At 41.2% G+C, this 7,601-nt stretch overlaps 1 long non-coding RNA gene across 1 annotated transcript; it reads right to left on the bottom strand.

The window, feature by feature from the left end:
* Positions 1 to 268: 268 nt before the first annotated feature.
* Positions 269 to 1,758, bottom strand: LOC137242416 (uncharacterized). Its single transcript, XR_010950232.1, has 4 exons — positions 1,665 to 1,758; positions 1,262 to 1,594; positions 523 to 1,208; positions 269 to 467 (listed from the first exon to the last, which is right to left on the bottom strand). It is a non-coding gene; the product is annotated as an uncharacterized lncRNA (long non-coding RNA).
* Positions 1,759 to 7,601: the final 5,843 nt, after the last annotated feature.

Genomic DNA, 7,601 nt, shown 5'->3' on the forward strand with positions numbered 1-7,601 from the left:
CAGGAATTGCCCGGTGAATTCAGTACTCAAAGAACAATACCCTAAACTTGCATAACAGGAACGCACGCTCCCTAGGGAAACGCGAGTCACTCTAGCCCAACTTCGATCTAGATTTGTGATTGTTGAGACCTATTGGATGGGGCGAAGCACTGCTACAACAACATCAGAAGGCACTCGAAGACGATGCTTCAAAACTAACAACCAAAAGCAATAATTATCATTTCACTGACACAAATTTTATAGTTTTTTCTTCCGTAGTTGGACACAATCTTTTCATAATATTACTTAACAATTTAAGATTAGAAAATTTTTTCAAGTTGTATTTTGACTTGCCAGCGACAATATAATCATGTTTAATTGTACGCTGCACAATCATTGTACCATCATGTAACGAAGCTTAGTTTCTTCCAAAAATTGTTCGGTACTGCCACGTAAAGTCAATGTACATGTTCTAGCATTAACGCAACCTTTAAATAATTAAAAACTATAAATTTAAAATTAATGTCAAACCCACTATCAAACCTTGGAAAATGTTGAAATGTTCACCACTAACTTGACGTTCTTCAAAGTAATCACATTGACCCAAAACACTTGAATTAATATCATTAGTTGTAATCATAACAGCACCACCACAAGCTTTCATTGTACGTTTCAAATCTTCTTCTGGTACATTATGAGAACATTTCACGATCTGCAAAATACTATGTACCAACATTACCAATTGGTAGTTTAGATAACACAACATTGGCGTCGTATTTGGCTAGTTTATTGTACAGAATACGCCATTCAGCATCAACAATTTTCTGACACTCTTGAACATTATCAATACGTACTTCAGCATTGTCACGCTCAGCCTTGAATTCCAATTCTATATTTAAAATTGCGATTTTATATATTTTGTATGACGTTGGATCCACTAAAGACAAGTACAGCGTCCACAACCATTTTAGAAAAGAAATCTTTTTGTTGATGAATAAGTTTGGAGGACATTGCTGTGGCAGCGCATTTTTCTAATAAGGCACGTTGTTGTTCCTTTGATTGGCGCTTCGATATGTTCAGCCATGTCATATTTTGGTCATGCATAATTGTAATGTTTTGCGTATAGCTTTAATGATGATACGTGCATGCACGCCTTCCTCAACATATGGCTTAACTTGTTTTAAGATTTCACATGCTTAAAGTACTACTGAAGTGGTGCCATCGCCGACCTGATAAGAGAAACATTTTTATTCTACACATTCTAATATAACAAAAAACTTACGCCAGCATTTTGAGATTTGGCGATGTCGACTAGAGTTTTACGGCTGGATGCACAATATCCAATAGTTTCATAATGGTTTCCCCTTCATTTTAAATTGTGGCTCTACCACTGGAATCAACAATATGTTTGTCCGTACTGTGTGAACCCAATGTAGTGCGTACAGCGTCCACAATTGAATGCGAGGCATTGATGTTGGATATGAGTTGAGGTTCTACCTTGAGAGCTATCGGTACCCAAATATTTTTTACACAAAAACTCATGTACCCAATACAAGTTCAGGACGTTCATATTTATCGACACGCTGTCCGGTGTGTTGCAAATATACAGTTGGCACTGTTGAGAAAAAATATGGATCAATGTACACAAGTAAAAGTGAAAGATTTTTTTGATCATCTGTTGTTACCTTACACATAAGACATTGGAAACGACGACCAGCATCTACAAATTGCATATGAGCCTTGCAACGATTACATCTAATTGGACCCAATTCACCAAAACTTACAATTCATATTTCAACTGTTCGTGCCATTGGTGAAACGGTAAGTGTAATGGACAAAGCTGTTGTTTTTAATAAATCAGCTGTTGCAGGTATGCAATACAAAGAGGACCTGCAAACGAGAAATATCCATGTAATTGCCAAACATAACATTAATTTCGAATATCAATACCTAACGTAACGTGGCGAGGAGATACCCTGATCTTGTACCACATATTTTGTGATAAACAATGGTGGTAATAAACCCTGTTCATTAGTAATAAAAGCACAACTAGCGCTATTTTGATTTTCAACGATAACGCTTATCGGATTAGGTATCTGATCGGGATCTAAACGGCGTTGGGCTACTGTTGCGGCTGTTGATATATACCAGTACCAGGTGCAGGTGGTTCCTAAAGAAAATAATACAAAAATAATCATCAGTAATATTTAAAATATATTAGCTGTATTAGCATACATTATAACCATGACGTCCGGGTATTGGGGGTTGACCCGGCATGGGTGGCTGACTGGGCATTGGCGCCTGTCCAGGGTGTGTTGGTGGCATCATTTGACCCATGTAACCACCCGGTGCACTTGGTTGTTGTAGAGGATAGCCTGGATGTTGAGGTTGTGGAGGGCAACCAGGTGGACCAGGTTGTGGTGGATAGCCCGACTGTTGTGGCATTGGCAGATAGGTTGTTAATGTTAGCCAAATCACTATCTAGGGGCGACCCTGCTTAGAAAAACGTTTGAAACTAATTGAAAAAACTTGTTTCTAAATTTTTGATTTTTTCAGAATTGAATTGATTGGAGCTCAGTGGGTTTTACGGATATGAATCTGGTATGTTCTGATACAGGAATATTCTGGTACTACCCCGACACACTCAGAAAAAAACTTCTCCCGATTGAAGAAAAACTGGAATGAAATGGCGCTTAAGAAGTTATTCCTCATTCGCATGGCCAAAATTTCTTTAAAATGAGGAAACGTTTTGGCCATGCGAATGAGGAAGTATTTCTTAAGTGCCATTTCATTCCCATTTTTCTTCAATAGGGAGGAGTTTTTTTCTGAGTGCAGCTTCGCGAAGCATTTTTTTTACATTGGAGCATTCGGGTCTGTACATTTTAGTCGCCTATAGCGTGAGTATACAGCTAGATTTATTTAATAAATAAAAAAGACCCGAGCCAAACTTTTTATCCCCAGGTTACAGTTTTAGGACGAAGCTCCAAGTGGGCAAGCAAACCTGAATTTTTTAGTAACGCAGATTGTGGAATCTTCTTAAGTTGCTTTTCTTTTACCGTCTGATACATATAACAAAGTAATTTGGGATTTTTTTTAGAAAAGCTCCTCCCAGCAGCTCCTTGCAGCGGGACTGCTACATAATCTCTTGCTCCAGGAAGGGATCGAATCCAATCTGGGTCCGTCTTCTGACCCCGGTCCTGAGAAATGGTTTTGCTGCATCTGCCGGAAAAGAATATTTTTAGGACGGTCATACTCTGTTCAGTGTATCTCGTGTAAGGGATGGTTGCATCGGACAGGTTGTTCTGGCCTTGATCCCAAAACCCGACGGCCACGTAACTTTTATAAATCTTTTGTGGCTCCTTGCTGTTCACGTCCAAGGGCGTCCCGTAGTCTACGCCTTAGCGCCCCCCACTACCTTCCAGCAGCCCAGCTGCTTAGCAAGCCACAACTAGTACCCGCTGCTGCTCGCGCCCCGCGGCGTCAACAACTCAAACAGCTGCTACCACTCATAACTAATATCTTCGTAGCAGAGTAGGTAGCAATGCTGAGCACCAGCCCCTTCCCCCGTCTTCTCACCCCTCTTTTCAGGCAGCAATCGTGTAGGTCAGGGAAACAGACTCTTAGTCCCTAACCTCGTTTGTACCGTTAGCTCCTGCTTTGGGCGGTGCCACTTTCCTAGATGTTCTGGTCACTGCGACGGCAACCCGACAGATTTCATTGCGCCATGTTGCCAGGTCGCAAACCACAATCTGCCGGGTACCCCAATGCTTGCCCAAGGACGCCCAGTCCCAGGGCCACAACAGCAGTTGTGTCCTGGCCTTCCTCAACCCAGGCGTAGTCACCCGTGGTGGGCTCAGACAGCATAGCCATTCCGATGCTTAAAAGCCTAGGGAAAGAGGGTTTCAAATACTTAGCACATGTCTTCAACCTATCTCTGTCCACCTTTGTCATACCCGAAAAATGGAAAATGACCAAGGTGGTCCCGCTACTAAAGCCTGGGAAACCAGCTAACATAGAAGAATCGTATCGTTCGATATCTCTCCTATCGCCAGTAGCAAAGACGCTTGAAGCCATTTTGCTCCCCTACTTCCAAGCAAATTTGCAGCTAGCCTGTCATAAGCATGGCTTCAGAAAACTCCATAGCACCACCACCGCGCTAAATGCCATCAGCACCCAGATAAATTGCGGTTTGAATCAAAACCCCCACAATAGAACAGTACTCGTAGCGCTAGACCTATCAAAAGCTTTTGATACGGTCAACCATGGCACGTTACTGCAACACTTGGAAGGGTCTACCCTTCCCCATGTCTTAAAAGGTGGACCGCAACTTACCAGGGTGATCGGCAGGCATCGGTGCAATTCAGGAACGTAACATCCAAACCAAGAAGAATTGGACAAGGGGTACCACAGAGTGGTGTCCTATGCCCACTTCTGTTTAACTTCTATATATCAAAGCTACCCTCACCACCAGAAGGAGTCACTATCGTTTCCTACGCCGATGACTGCACAATAATGGCCACAGGCCCAGGCCCAGAGATCGATGAGCTTTGCAACAGAATAAACAGCTACCTCCCTGATATCTCCAGTTTTTCCGCCCCTTTTCGTTCCATTATCTTATTTTATATATTTTATAGACTTGTAGACCTACATTTAACACCCTATACACCTCTATATTAGTATTATGTCTAATAAATTTTGTTCGGTCACGCTCTACTGTCTATTGAGTGCACTTTCGACAAAATCTGGGAATAAATTCGAAACTTAAGGTGGTAAATACGAAAGTTCGAATTTTAAATGCGACGACATGATGTAATAGCGATAACCACACTTCTCGAAGGATTTTGGGAGCTTTATCGATGTTGATGGTTCTTTGCCGGATATAGATCCGATAAGTTCCAGTAACAAGCACCATTAAGGTACAAGCCCATCATCTTGGGGACGATTTAAAATACTACAATGAACCTTCTAGGCCATTCCGCCCCAGCTCCTAGTTCCATGAGGAACTTGGGGTCGCCAATACCTCGGATGCTAAAGAAACGTGGTTCGCCACGGGTAGGTGAGATTGACAATTAGGTTGGAGAAGCTATAAATTGCGCTGGCAACCCATTAAAAGCTGCCCCGAAGGCCTTGGGGAGTGTTATCGATGTTGATGATCCTTTGCCGGGAGCAGATCCGGTACGTTCCGGTACCAGGCCCGACCATCTCGGGAACGATTGGTTATGGCCACATGCGACCTTCTAGGCCATCCCACCCCCTACATCCATGAGGAGTTCGGGGTCGCAGAGCCTCGGCTGTTAATGAAACAGGACTCGCCACGGATAGGTGAGGTTGACAATTGGGTTTGGAGAAGCTATGGTAATTCTTTACTTTAGCTCACAAGTGCTAAAACTCGTCCAAAATATTGCGAGAGGTGTCAAAGATGCGTTATGAACCCAGGACCACGAATGCGAAAGCGGAAATTAAATAATTAGTTTCTGTCAAAAGATATTTCCAAAACCGAAAAATGGCCCTGGGGAGTTCCGAAACCGGGGGTGGGATCCAAAGTAATTTTGCGCAGAACACCTTTCCTGGGTGGGTCCAACACCGGTTTGGAGACCAAAACTATATCTGCGCAAAACACTTTTACCCAGCTTTTCTTGTGGGTTCAACAAAATCATCAAAATTACAACAACCATATGAAAATTTTCTATTTTGTGATCCTGGGCCCAAAGCACGTCTTTTGACACCCCTCCCAATAAGTTTGCACGAGTTTTACCAGTTGTGAGCTAAAGTAAAGAATTACCCTTTGATTTAATCAAATTATATATTTGAAACCATGGAAGCAACTGAAAATTTTACACGAATACGACACTCTTATGATTTGCCCAAGTGAATCTGATTCTCAGGCTCCAAATAGTAGTTTTTTTTAATATATTTCTGCATTATTTTTTTTTTTACAATGTAGCTATTGGTTACTGTTAATTATACTTACCAACAAAGGCTTTTAACTCATAGTCAACGCCACAAGATTTACCCGTATCGCCAGGCGCGGGTTGTAGTGACACAGAAGCTGGACAATAAGGAGGAACTTCAAAATAAAATGGATACGCATTGGGTCCTAATTTTTTTACAAGCCACTCTTGCAATCTCGTTAATGGCCGTTCAGTTTGTTGTGGTGGATATATTTGCTCATGCGCTAAATACCAGTCTTTACGAAATGTCATACCAAGCACGTCCAAATCTTCACGTACATATATGAAAGCGGCAAGTACTTGTCCAAACACCTTGCGATCTTTTACATATTCGGGATTGATGAAAACTACCCCGTCGATAGGATCAACATGTGAAATATGGTCGACGAAATCACGTTTCCCCAGGTACACGGTGATCTTACCATTAGATGAACTTTTCTTAAATACTCTTGTGGCTTGACGTCTTGAACTTGCATCTGCATCTCCTCCACCACCCCCACCACTTGCTTCATCTGATGAGGGTGTGGCAGCAGTTGCTGTTCCACTGGTAGAAAGAGTGTTCATCGGTGTATGTAATAAATGAAATATATATTCTTCGAACTACCTTTAATGATGGGACTTTTTGGTGGTAAAGTTCCTTTAAACTTAATTCCTATTTTGGCATATAAATGCTAATCATACGTTGATTATGTGTATATACTCGAATTCTTAGAAATATTGCAATTACCACCTTAACCTTCGTAATATTAAATACTTTTGGTTAATCTCTACACCAACCACAAATGATTTCGATTATTTAAATATGTTATATGTAAATGCACTTGGGCAACGTTTTGTTTTTCCTTATTATTTATCCTTTTCATACAAATTTAACATTTTCTGAACGTTTTAAGAACTAGGAACAACGACGACCAACCCAAAATATTCAGCAATAAATTGACAAAAAGGAAAAATCACACATCCGTCACTAGATTTTTGCTGGGTACGAACGATTTCGCTCATCTGATTATTTTACCGTTTGCAACTTGAAATTTTTATTAGCAATAACGAAAATCGAAGCTGTAAGTCCCTCGATGAATTTTATTAAACTTTAGGTGCGGAAGTGGTCTCTCCCCCGCTGCCTTGTTTAATATATGTTGGTACTTACAGTTACCCGTTTTGTTGCTGTTGCATATGTTTTGGTTAGCGATAACGAAAACATACCTAATGAAATAACTTCAAAATGTAAATAACATCGAGCGAGAAGGAATGTCGAAAAGACAATAGATAACAGCGAGCAAGCGAGTCACACGTACACTATTTTGAGAGAGCGCGTGCGTTACTTTTTTCACGACAGCATTGTAAAAGTCATTAAGACGATAAAGCTGGAGTCATTGGTGCCGTATGTCGTATCGCTGTATCCGTATCCCTAACGTAATCAGCTGATTATCGTTACGACGGTAAACCAAAACCCAATTGGTTGGCTACGATACGGTTACGACCTTAGCGGTACCAATAATCGATTGCATTGATTCTCATAAGGTTGGTCGAATCAGCTGTTAAAAGGTTACCGATACGGTTACTGATAAAGCACCAATGTCTCCAGCTTAATTGGTGACCAAGTTATCGTTGACGATTAAGTAATCGATTAGGTAACGAGTACCTGTCTTGTAAGGTCATTGAATTTATCGC

Source organism: Eurosta solidaginis, chromosome 2 (assembly GCF_040869045.1).
Source record: "Eurosta solidaginis isolate ZX-2024a chromosome 2, ASM4086904v1, whole genome shotgun sequence".
Lineage (NCBI taxonomy): Eukaryota > Metazoa > Arthropoda > Insecta > Diptera > Tephritidae > Eurosta > Eurosta solidaginis.